This window comes from Cervus elaphus, chromosome 16, assembly GCF_910594005.1.
Source record: "Cervus elaphus chromosome 16, mCerEla1.1, whole genome shotgun sequence".
Classification (NCBI taxonomy): domain Eukaryota; kingdom Metazoa; phylum Chordata; class Mammalia; order Artiodactyla; family Cervidae; genus Cervus; species Cervus elaphus.
In genome coordinates, this window is record NC_057830.1 from 25,786,694 (window position 1) to 25,800,045 (window position 13,352).

General features: G+C 39.9%; 1 protein-coding gene across 2 annotated transcripts in view; it reads right to left on the reverse strand.

Annotated features, from left to right (window-relative positions):
- The window catches only part of ZNF169 (zinc finger protein 169), an 88,918-nt gene extending 76,184 nt beyond the window's left edge, over positions 1-12,734 (reverse strand). For both annotated transcript variants that reach the window (XM_043927635.1, XM_043927641.1), the window contains exon 1: positions 12,604-12,734. The gene's annotated coding sequence lies outside the window, so the exon portion shown is untranslated. The remainder of the gene's footprint in view (positions 1-12,603) is intronic.
- Between the last annotated feature and the right edge of the window lie 618 nt (positions 12,735-13,352).

A 13,352-nucleotide genomic window follows, 5' to 3' on the forward strand; every position in this document is an offset into this window, starting at 1 on the left:
ACCCTGATGCTGGGAGGGATTGGGGGCAGGAGGAGACGACAGAGGATGAGATGGCTGGATGGCATCACCGACTCGATGGGCATGAGTTTGAATGAACTCCGGGAGTTGGTGATGGACAGGGAGGCCTGGTGTGCTGCGATTCATGGGGTTGCAAAGAGTTGGACACGACTGAGCAACTGAACTGAACTGAACTGAGGGTACACCTGGAGTTAACTTCACCAATACACATATGTGAATAGCAGAATCAGCAAATTACTGCAAAGAAAAAAATTAAGTACTTTAACAGACCTTAAATCTAAATACAAATAAAAAATTGCATCTAATTCTGAAAGGATGATGATGCTTAAGAATGATTTAAAAGCACAAGTTTTAGAAGTATTATTTTTATTAGAAAGATATTTAATAAAATATGTATATAGCTTATAACCTTTCATTTTTGTTGACCTTCCAATCCTTGCACATATTAAACAGATTCAATCACAGGATTATATACCAGAATGGGTGCTCAAAGCAATGATGGATTCCCATACTATGCAATACCATCCCTAAGAAGTGCTCCAAATTTGAAGTCCAGAAAACAAAAAAAAAAAACTAGCAATGCATAAATACAGTGTAGGAAAAAGCAGAGTATTTCAAAAGTTTCATTAAATGCCTTCTGGATAAAGAGTTACAGAGGGGGCTACAGCTGGCAGTGTCTTGAGCAGAAAAGGGAACATGACCAAAAACAAAACTATGCTTTCTCAAACTTTCCAGCAATCCCAAAGTGAGATTACATGAGCAACTATACTTCAGAAGTCTTAAATCCTCAGTAGTTGAAGTTGGTATAATGCTCTTGTTTATAAATCACTAAAGCAAGCACTGCTTCTTTGGTATGCCAGCAATGTTTTCATTCGTGAGAAACTCCAGAAAGAACTGTTTACACCAAAGCAAGGTACACCAAGGAAACCGGTTATCGTGGTATAATAAGGCCCTAAGAAAGGCAGCAGGTCGTATAGTTACCTCCTTGTGGGCAAAATCCCTGCCCTAAAACTATGCAACCTACTACCTCTTCCTAGGAACCCATTTTTTTCTTGCTGGTCTTCTACTTAGTAGATGGACTTCAAATTAACCTGTTAAATTAGGCCATATTTTGGGGGGTTTATTTCAAATTAAAACCAGTTAGACTTCATTCACTGATAGCTTTTAAAGTTACTGGCCAGAGTTCCCTGGCAGTCCAGTAGTTAGGACTCCATGCTTTCACTGTCGAAAGCCCAGGTTCAATCACTGGTGGGGAAACTAAAATCCCTCAGGCTATACAGCCAAAAAAAAAAAAAGTTGGCACCACAGACTTTTCAAAACATTTTAACAGAGTACTAAAATTTAAATATAATTTCATAAACTCTCCACCCCTTTTGATAAACTAGAAAATTAGATGATAGTATGTATAAATCCTCCTCACCACTGTCAAGTGAAGCAAATTTACAGTCTGTCCCCTTTAGATGCTGTCTCCTAGTTACAACTAGTCACTTCTAGGTTATTTGGGGTTTTGACCCTTGAGTAAACAGAAGCAAATTCTGATCATGGTTTTTGTCACCATCAAAAACAAGCTTTCAGAGATTGTCTCACTGTACTACAAGGTACTTTTCAATGTTTTAAAAAACACAGTACTCAACCATTTGATTCAATTGCTAGGCTTGACTAAAAAGGGTATGAAATGTGTCCCTGAGTAATTAATAAAAGGTATAAATTCATTTTTTACCAGACCTTAGGTATTACTTAAATTTCCAATCACAAACTTGTGATGATATCCATTTCTGGAGGCATATGTACTGGAAACCCACAAAAACAACTTGCCAAAAATTTCTCGAACATTCCCACTTTTCTATGGCACACTGAAAGGCAATGACTATAAAAGGCCCCCTACCCAACATGTCTATGTCTAATTTATAATGAAGATCAATTCCAGAACCATGCAGGTTTCCATCTATATGTATGCCAGGGATGAACTAAAAAATACATAAATCTGACCCAGGATATATCACCTGGTTTGGACCCATCCAGGAGAGAATTTGATCTTTTCTCTCATGCAAAGTTCCTGCAGCCTAGAGCACTGTACAATGATCACCTAAGATACTAAGATTCATGATAGATGGAAATTTGGGAAGAGGTGACCCCTCTCTCACCTACACTTTGCCCCTTTCCTCTTCTCCCAAAATAAAACAAATGGCAAGCACTTAAAACAGGAAGCATTAGCTGATTATAAGGGCCCAAGGTAGCATTTCCTTGGAGAAGGAAATGGCAACCCACTCCAGTACTCTTGCCTGGAAAATTCCATGGACAGAGGAGCCTGGTAGGCTACAGTCCATGGGATCATAAAGAGTTGGAGACAACTGAGCAACTTCACTCACTTTCAAGGTAGCATATGACTTGGCCATTGGAAAAAAGCTGAAACATGGACTTTTAAAGAAAAGTCCTAAAGTTCCAAGATTAGAAAAAAAGTTAATCAAGGATTTTAAAATTCAAACATCCCTTTCTAGCATTACCCTCACATTTTCTTTAGAACAACTATAGATTTCCTAAGCTGACAAGCTTTAGAGGACCTCCCTTTGTGAATGAAGGCCCATTTTAGGTTTTGGGGACCAGAGTAAAATTGACATCTTAAGGACTTAACAAGGGAACAAGAGCTGAACCCAAGAAACCATTTCTTCTTTTCCAGGCTAGAGTGAAAACGTCCAAATCAACATATCACTGCAACAGTAGTTACAACAATGCCTACGGTCACATAAACACCAAATTGGGGATTAAAAATCATAATCAACCTGATTTCAATTTAGCTCAGACAGTACTTTTCCAGTTTGTATTTACCTTTCCCACCTAGGATCTCACCTTGGACATCTGCACCAGAAGCAGTTAACCTATTCACAATTACAAAAATGCATTGTCCCCATTAAGATTTCTTGAAAGTCTTATAGTTTCTCCACTCTTTGAGATTTTTGCTCAATTTCAAATTTCTGAAATATACCGTATTTGAAAAATATAAATGCTAGATCACTGTGTCTACTGTAGGTACACCATACTTGAACAGAGAATGTTATTAACAAGAACTTAAGTAAACTGTTAAGTACAAAGCAATGTCAAAAATAATTCTTCTGAGTTTTAATATCATCTAGACAAAAACAAAATGCAGCAAGTCTACTCCTCAGGGAAGGCAATAGATTGTATAGTTATCTCCTGAACAGGGTAAAATCACTACCCCACAACTATACAATCTACTACCTCACTCTGATAGAGCAATCTTTTCTTCTGAAATGAAGACTGCAATCTCTTTATGGTGCATTATCAACATCAATCAAAATAAAATATACACTTATTCCAACATGCAGAAATGAGAATCAAAAAGTATCCCAATACCCAATCAGTCTAGTCTCTAAAATAAGCAGCAACTTGTGCACTATTAAGAAATGCTACACTACAGCATTCTTACACAAGTTAATCTTAAATGCTGTACAATTAGTTATCAACTTTGTGTGAGGCTGTCCGGATGCAGACTTTTCTATCACCTTAGGAAAGACAGTAGATTGTATAGTTATCTCCCAGTGGTGGGTGTGACCCTAAAACTATACAACCTACTACCTCATCCCACAGTGAAGAGAACGTCCAGGGAGAATGCTGAAACTGGACCAGAGTTGAGCACCACAGGAAAGCTCTCTCTCTCCTAGGTAATCCTGGTTCTCCTGTGTGATTAAAGGAGAAAAAAAGAAGTATTAGACTACTTTCATTCACTGAATGTAAACTAAGTTGAACTGAAACAAACCTTCCAAAAATCAGCAATTTAAACTGTAGCAATATTCATGATCTAAACAGTGCTTTTATTCCTTATATTTAATTAGCACTATTCTAAATTCTTAGCTATCTGAATCCATATATTTTTAAGATTCAGAAATCATGATTTTATTGCATCTTACTTATCAACTTTTGATATTTCTTAAGTTACCAGAACACTTATCCTTCCTTGAGAAACCCAAAAACTCCATTACAAAGGAGGAACAGAAGACCCTCTAAAACACAACAGTTCTGTACAGTATGCATAATCCATGATTAAAGGAACAGCAAAAAACATACAGAGATTCTAATTTTTAAATTAACCTACCCACGTATTCTATGTCAGCAAAGAAAGGCACTGTGAAGATCAAAGTGAGGAATCAAGCTATTTAACATTTTGGTACAATACTCTCTGAACTAAGCAATATGATCAGCTTAGTTTTATAATCAAAATCTTACAAAGCTAAATCATATTAAACATCAGTCTTCAATTTACTGACTTCATACTTAACAGACAGCTACCACAAAGATTTCTTGATTTGTTAAGGAATACACACTTTGGAGAAGGAAATGGCAACCCACTCCAGTGTTCTTGCCTGGAGAATCCCAGGGATGGGGGAGCCTCATGGGCTGACGTTTATTTAGTCACAGAGAGTCGGACACGACTGAAATGACTTAGCAGCAGCAGCAGCACCAAATTTAATGTCAAGGAAAATTACTAAGTGGTGACTTAGTAACAATCAAAACCTATAATCAAAACCATTTTTATGACATACAGCTCCATGTTAATAGAATTGAAAGTTCAGAAGTAACCCCTATACACTGGGTTCAACCAATTTTCAACAAGAGTGCCACAACAATTCAACGGAGAAAGAATAATTTTCAGCAAACACTGCTGGGACAAGTGAATACCCACACGCAAGAGAATAAATCTCGGTACCTACTTTATTTAAGTAACTTAAAATGAATAACATATTTTAAAGAAGGGTAAAGAATAGCCATTTCTCCAAAGATATGATTAATAAGCAAAGAATGGCCAAAAAGTACATAGAGAGACACTCAACATCATTTATTACTCATTAAGGAAACCTGAATCATAATGGGACAGCACTTTCAGATCCATTAGACCATAATCAAAAAGAGAACAAAAAGAAAGGAAGTGTTGTTGAGGATATAGAGAAATTATATTCCCAACTACGGTTGGAATGTAAAATGGGCCAGGTGCTTTGGAAAGTTTAGCAGTTCATCAAAAAGTTAATTCCACTCATAGTTATATTCCTAAGAAAATTAGACACAAAAGTTGTATATGAAAAATTCACAGCATTTGGAGTCAACAAAAGTAAAGGTTCAAACCCTGGCCCGGCCTACTCACTGCCACTGAAACCATGTGCAAGTAACTTAAGCTTTTCTAAGGTCTCTGTAACATCAATTAACTGGACTAAATCATCGGCAATGGTAAGGGAGAGATTTACCACACCCTCGACATACATATGGCCCAACAGTAAGCCCCTTCATGTGTGCCACCTTATTTAACAGTCATCATCTGTTTTACACAGGTGGAAACTGGTGCCAAGAAGTTTAATAACTTGTTCCAAATTATTGAGATCTCCAAACTTACCATATCTGAGCCTATTTCAGTTCTATAAGGCCAGATGATGATTCAGGTATGAACATGCAAAAAACTGTTCCTAAAAAGTCAAGGCTTTAAAAGCCACTATTTTTCTCCAGAACCAGCATGTGTTGCATTCAGTCGCTCAGTCATGTCTCACTCTTTGCGACCCCGTGGACTATACCCTCCAGGGTCCTCTGTCCATGGGATTCTCCAGGCAAGAATACTGCAGTGGGTTGCCATTTTCTCCTCCAAGGGATCTTCCCAACCCAAGCAATGAACCCAAATACTGGTCCATGGGTTAACTTTGTTAACAGAACAGACAGAACAGTTTACATCTCCCACTCCATTACATTTTTGGCAGAATATAACAAGTAATGGGTTTGAAAATGTGAGTACATATGAACTGTTTTCTTTTTTTTTTAATGAACTGTTTTCTTAACTTTTAATAAAGTTTTCAAAATCCAATACATGAATTTTGAATACATATTTTTTAAATTAAAAATTATTAACTTCAGAGGGGGTTAAAAAAAAAAAAACCCTGCATCAAGTTCTTCTACTCTTCAGCAGATCTCAGGTGCCAATTTCCCATTTTCAGATGGCAGGTCTATTCTGAAAGAGCCAGTTTATACCTTAAAATCTATGTCCAAGTACACGTACACTCACATACACGGACTTACATAAAGACAACTTTCTGAAGCAAATTCATCTTCTCATTTTAAGTCTACTATGAAGGTAATAATGCAATATACAATGCCATATCTTAAATATAAGTATCAGTAAGTGAGGATACTGTACCAGCTAGTCCTTACTTTTAAAATAACAGCCAAGAGTAAAACCAGCTGATACCTCTACCACAACCCTCAAGCCCAGCCCAGTTTTCTCATCTAAAATGTCTGAATCTTCATCAAACATAGGAATCTAAGATTAAATAAACACTGAATCTAAAAATGTATTCATTTTTCAACCTTGGCAAGCGTGGCCTGCTTATTTCATACTATTTAAGTTGGGAGTTTATGGGTGAGCAGCACAGGGAACAGATAACTACTATGTAGCAACACAATTCATAATTCACAAGAAAAATATTTTGTATTTTTAAATAGTATTCACACACACACACACACGTCTATACACATGTAACACTAAATACTAGTATTACAGTTGCTTTAGTCACTAAGTACTGTCTGACTCTTTGTGCTGTGCTCAGTCGTGTCCAACTCTCTGCAACACTTTGGACTCCTCTGTCCATGGGATTTTTCAAGCAAGAATACTGGAATGGGTTGCCATTTCTTCCTTCCCAATCCAGGGGTTGAACCCATGTCTGCTGCACTGCCAGGTGGATTCTTTACCACTGAGCCACCAGGGAAGCCAAATACTAAACTCATATAGTAAGATACTAATATTCAATACTGTTCACAAATGAACCCTAACTACTTTTTATACATTATTATACACATTATATTGACTTTATGATCCACTGATGGTTTTCAATCTTCAGTTTTTCAGATTAACTCTGATTACAGCAAATTTTGGAAACTAAAATCTAATAGCAAAGAGGAGGTAATGTTTAGGTAAGCAAAAGTTTTCAAAATACAATCCATAAACTAGAATTTATGGATTGTAAGAACCCATGGAAATGTTCACTAAGAAATAAGGTTAAGTAAAACTCTTAACATACACACTGATCACAACTATACAATCTTTCGCTGGAGAAAGAAGTTATGTAACTGACTAGCGTGTTTTCGTCCCTTGAGATTTTCCCTCTAAAGCTTATTTCAGAATCAGAGATCCAGTTTGAATCCCGGTTTCTCGTTTATCTTGTCTTCAGACACATCAAATAATAATCTCTCGGCTTTTATTATTTCAACTCATAAAAATCAGGCAAATGTTACAGGGATGTTAAGAGGGATTAGAAATAAAATACAAAAACCACACAGTATACCAAGTGCAGAGTGGATGCTCAGTAACTTTCAGCTACAACCATCAGTATCAGACAATTCTAAAAACATTCTTAGATAAGACTATCAGCTAAAACTACCTGAACGTGACCTTTTACATTATTTCCTTTTCTAACAATAACACAACGTCACATGCATTTTCTAGCCTGTTCACTTACTACCTCAATCTGCAGCTTGAACTTCTCCCCTCCCCATTAAATACCCTAGTGACCGAAAGTCTCAGCTCAACTTGCACAAAATGTTTCTGTGCAACATGGCAGTATAGGAAAGGAGTTTACAGGTCAAGCAACTACTTGGCAGCTATGTTCTTCTTCAAGTTAAATAACTTCCTTGAGGTTCAAGTTCTCATCTCCAGGTGGAATCTAACATCCACACCTCACAGAATTGTTCTGAGGATTAGGAACATATACAAATCATCTCAGTGATCCATCTTAATGACATCTTGGTTGACATACTCAACAAATGGTAACCATTTTTCTTAATAAATTAAACCTATCTGAGAAACTAAAAAGAGTAAGACTCCACCTGCAACACAGGAGACGCAAGTACAATCCCCAGGTTGGGAGGATCCCCTGGCGGAGAAAATGGCAACCCATGCCAATATTCTTACCTGAAAAATACCATGGACAGAGGAGCCTGGTAGGCTACAGTCCAAAGGGTCGCAAAGAGTTGGACACAACTGAACACAGCACACAGCAAGACAGTTATTTTACCTTCCTAGGTATACTTGTGACAGTCAAAAATACTTATCTTCAATTAAATCAGGCTGCATCAATTTAAAATGTGCTGTGAAAAGGCAATCTACTTATGTATAAGTTTGTTTATCTATAAGCTTGTTTATATTTATATCAAAGTTTCTAACACTTTTAATATCCACTTATATCTTAGTAAAAGATAGTGTATGACATCATATAGTTTAATATACTTGTATAGTCAACTTTAGCCTGAGTTCTTAACCTGTATCCATAACCAGCTTCAGTAACCATCAGAAATTGTATATACAATTTCTCTGCAAGATTCCACAGCTTTTGCCACATCTGCAAGAAAGTCTATAACCAAAAGAATGTTAACTGCCATGGCATTAAAAACACATTTGAATATACACTCAAAGGCTACATATTAATTAAAATATATCAATACCACCTTTGCATTTATCAATTTTCCTACTTAGTTCAAACACAGGCATACCCTATCTTTTCTACATTTTTAATATCTATTAACAGTTTGATATTCAGAGCTAAAATGTTGTTTTTTCCAGCAATCTAATATCCCACCTTTTATATTTACATACTCCTATGAACAAAGTAACTCATAAAGTTCTACTTTTTACATATCTCCATCTCCATTTACATGCCATCTTTCTTACAGGTGAATAAACTTCAAACTTTTACACAAATACAACGAAGTATTTCCTTTACTCTCATCACCAAGTTTCACTTGATAAACACAAATCAAAATTAGAACACTGGCTACTTAACACAATTTCCTTCAAACAGTTGAATATTAATAAAATTATCTGATGATGATGGCTGAATATTTAAACATTATACAAATACAAAAAAATACTTAAATACATATACAAATTCTCCAATTGTATTTTGACCCCCTTGACAGAATATAGGCATTATTTTTAGCCATGAATTGCTCCATCAAGGTTAAGTTGACATGTGAAATTGACAAGATTAAGTTTTTGGCTATAACTAAGTTTTGCTAACAAAATTAACCTACTTTTAATCTAAGATCTTAATTTCTTTTTAGGGAGGGGCTGAATTTTTTTTAATGGAGGTATAATTGACATATACTATTGTATTAGTTCCAGGTGTACAATGTAATTCGTTATTGTATACACTGTGAAACGATCACCACCGTAAATCTAGCTACATCCACTAAATTTCGTCATCCTACCAAATACTGCACTAAGCCTGAGACTCATGTTGAGACTCATGTTAAGTTTTAAAAGCTAAGTACTAGGTCATCTTTTCCAAAAAGACCATTTCCTTTCATTCACTTAGACACACAACATAAGGCATTCTAGATTAGATGAAGTTATCTAGACTCCGAAATTTAAAAAAATGTCAATTCAACTTCAATATTCCCTTGAAGATTCTGCAATGCAAATTGTTACTCTGGGGCCAACATCCCTGCTGTTAAGTGCATTCTAAGCTACCTCCATATATTCTGCTATATACCCTATAATGCACACAAATATTTAGGGTAAAGCAGAGTACTCCACTTGGGTGACTTGTTTTGCTTAGTGGTCCTTATATATACACCATTATTTCTCAATCCTATCATATGCGACCTTCCTATCCTTCATTATACTGATATGTACCCAGGTTGAAAAGTCATTGTAATTTACACAATCCCCAAAGTCAAGAAAAGGTGGGTGCTTGTCATTAAATCCAGATTCCCCAGTTTACTAAATCAACTGTATCCTTAGTCTACAATGTGCAATAAAAATATTCTATAACTGACTAAAAAACTGGGGAGAAGGGAAGAGACCGCCAAGTGAACAAGTAGTATAACTTCATGATAATGAATACTGACACAAAGCAGAAAAGGAAGATTAAAAGATCATCATTAATATGTTATTTTTAAAACAAATCATCCAAAATCTCTTAAAACATTTCTAGAGAAGCAAAAGTAATACTTGATGAAAGTACAGTTGTCAGCTGCCTGAGTCCTTAAATCTTATACCTAGAAAGAGCCTAAGAAATCAACTGATGCAACTGCCTCACATTTGAGATGAGGCCATAGACAGAGGGGACATTTTCAGCTGATAATGTGAAACACAAACACTTAGCCAGAGAAAGCTAATTTTTGAAGAGCGGCTAAGCAATCCACTATCCATTTGGCAGTCATTAGCCACATGTCACTCTTGAGCACTAGAAATGTGACTAGCTCCAAATGAGATGTGCTGTTACCATAAAAGACACTCTAGATTTCAAAGACTTAATATAAAGCAAAAAAAAAAAAAAGCAGTGGCTCTCTTTCTATCCTAAGTGACTGTGCAATGTTTAGAACACCCAGTCAAAGATCATGCAGTGACCGAGCCTTCTTTACGCCACCTGAGGTCACATGAGGGCGATGCTGACAAATCGTTGGGGATCCAGATTCTTCTACCCTCATCCTGTGCTGTGCCAAGTCGCTTCAGTCCTGTCTGCTTCTCTGCGACCCAATGAGCCCACCAGCCTCCTCAGTCCGTGGGTTCTCCAGGCAAGAACACTGGAGTGGGTTGCCATGCCCTCCTCCAGGGGATCTTTCAGACCCAGGCATCGAACCCTCGTCTCTTACTGTCTCCTGCATTGGCAGGCAGATTCTTTATCACTAGCGCCATCTGGGCATGTACACGGAAAAATCATTCATCAGTTAATATTCTGGGGTGAAGAGCCTTTACTATCTAAACAAAAGCTTCTCCAGACTTAAAAACATTAAGTGATTAAAATGCATGCTGGCCACTGATTGCTAGCTCCTGAAAACAAAAGTGAAAGGAACATGTTCCACTAAGTATAAATGATCAGGGCCACTTTTAGTACTCCTTGAAGACCAGTGATATAAATGAAAAAAAAAAGAAAAAAAAACCCACCCATTAGAAGAAATGTTCTCCAAACTTTTTTGATACTCATCCTCAGAGAAGTATTTTTGAAGGAATAAACATTACACAACAGAATCATCAGTTTCATATAACAAACTATTGATACTATTTTCTGTTTTTAAAAAAAATTCTGACCACCACCCACTGACGTGATTTCATAACCCAGTAAGTCAGGACCTACAGTCTGAAGAACCTGGTTTAACATTCTTCATCCTGATCAATTTCCACTACAAACAAATCTATTATTATATTAGCTGTTGAAAGAAAAAGCACACAAATATCTATAGTGTGTTGTACTCTAAACCAAGAAATTCTAGTTAATGCTAATCGCTCCACTCTTTTAAAGTTCACAAGTTTCACAATACAACGTTAACTGGGTAAATCAAACACCCTCAAAAAACCGCCGAAGTAACTTACAAAACATTACTTAACTACATGTATATTCTGAATATACTATAAATGAACCAGACTGCCATACAGCAGAAAAACTTGGACAAAGGACAATTATTACATTTTCTGTACAACGTTTCAATTTAAAATTTAACGTTATTTTAAACTAGTGCATGATTTTCCGGCCATCAGAAATGAATGAGGACTGCTAAATGAGGTTTTTACTCTAGCAACTGAATGCCAAGAAAATAATCATCAGTAAAGTTACAAAAAAAAAAAAAAAACTCATCCAGTTTTTTGATTTAAAGAATTCAACACTCACTATCCCGAATGCCTCTTCCCATTTGCCAGCCCTCTCAAAATCGAGTCGTCTATTTTAAAAAGCTTTAGAGTTGACCTCTGACACAGAGGCAAGGGGGCCAGGCCGTACTGTAAAAGTTGGAAAGATTGAAGGCCATTGCTAGCCAAGGACAAAAGGTTACGCATTCCTCACACCGGAATCCTCCCGGAACGTGTATCAGCTAACCTGCTTCCAGGGTGTGCAGCCCCCAAGTCAGGGCTGGGGCCGCTGGCCGGGGCCCAGGTCGCCATGCACGAGCCCGTCCCCCCGGGATCCCACTTCCTCCCGCCCGCCCTCTCCACTGCCAAGGACGGCCGCCGGGGTGGACCGGCTACACAGCTGCTCCAGGACCGGAGGCTGAGTTCGGCCAGCGGATTAGCAGCAGGGAGGTAGCCCAGGGCCTGCCCGCCCGCTTGTCCCGGCCCTCCCCCGCACTTCCTACCTTCCCTCTAGCATCCCAGCCCCCAAGGCCAAGGTCTCCCCTGCCCACAAACCTGATAGCGGAAGTGACGTCAGGGGACCTGGCGGCGTCCACAGCCAGTCACGCCATAGCGGGAGGGAACGCTGGCCAATGGGCAAGGCGCGGGGGCGGGACTTCCCCCGCCCAAGTTTGATTGAAGTTGGGGGAAGGGCGGGGTGAAGAATGTGAAGAATGACCCCTCCCCCCCGTCCGTGAGGCGCTGGGCGGGAAGCGGAGGGGGTTGGGACCGACCACGCCACGCGGCGCCCATCCCCCACTCGCACCACCACCTATTGCGGCCTCTGCTCTCAACCCGCCCGCCCAGCTCGCTCCAGCCCTTCAGGCCTCCACCAACTGGCTCGCAACACTCCCGTTTTCCCACCGCCGCTGGGGGGGTCCGAGAGAAGGAAAATGGCGGCCCCGCGCTCGCCGTCCCGCCTCTGTACCCACCTCAGGCTTGCGGAGGAGGCCGCCGCCTGCCGCTGCCCTCCGCGGGAACAACCCAGCCCTCGCGCCCGCCGCCCGCCGCCACCCGAGAGCTGCACACGAGGACCCGGATGGAGGAGGCGCGGGCGGGCGGGCCGCAGCGGCCAGAGGGAAGGCAGCGCGGGCGCCGGGAGGCCGAGGCATGGGCGGGCTCGAGAGCAGCGCACGAACTCATTGGCGGGACCGTTTGACTGACGTGTGTGTCGCCCTTTTGCCTCAGCCGAGTTGGGCTGGCCAGACCCCACTGGAGGCGGCATCTGGGCCCGCCCCGCACTGGGCGGCCTTTGGAGGAGGGGCGGGTGGGACACGCCCACTTTGCCGCTCCCCGTTTCTTATTGGACAGCTGGGAGAGTGGTGGCGCAGAATCCTGCCCTCCGCTCGGGAAGGACCGGCCCCGTCACGTGGCCTTCGAAATCGCGCCGGCCTGCGGTGTGCCTCGCTCAGGCTTTAGGACAGTGTACCGCAAGCCTCACAAAGGAGGTCCCGCTAGCCGTCACCCCCTCCGCGCCTCCCCCCGAGGGCTTAGACCGGCCCGCTTTGCCTTAGTTTACCCGCTAATAGGTGAAGCAGTCTTATCAGCCAGTTGCCCCAGGTGTTGAAGATTCTTGTTGTTTCAAAGTAATCCATAATTATCCTGACTTAATAATAGCTTAAAACATGGTTCCTCCATGCCGATTATAACTTTCCAAACTCCGGAAAGCACTGGTTGAGTA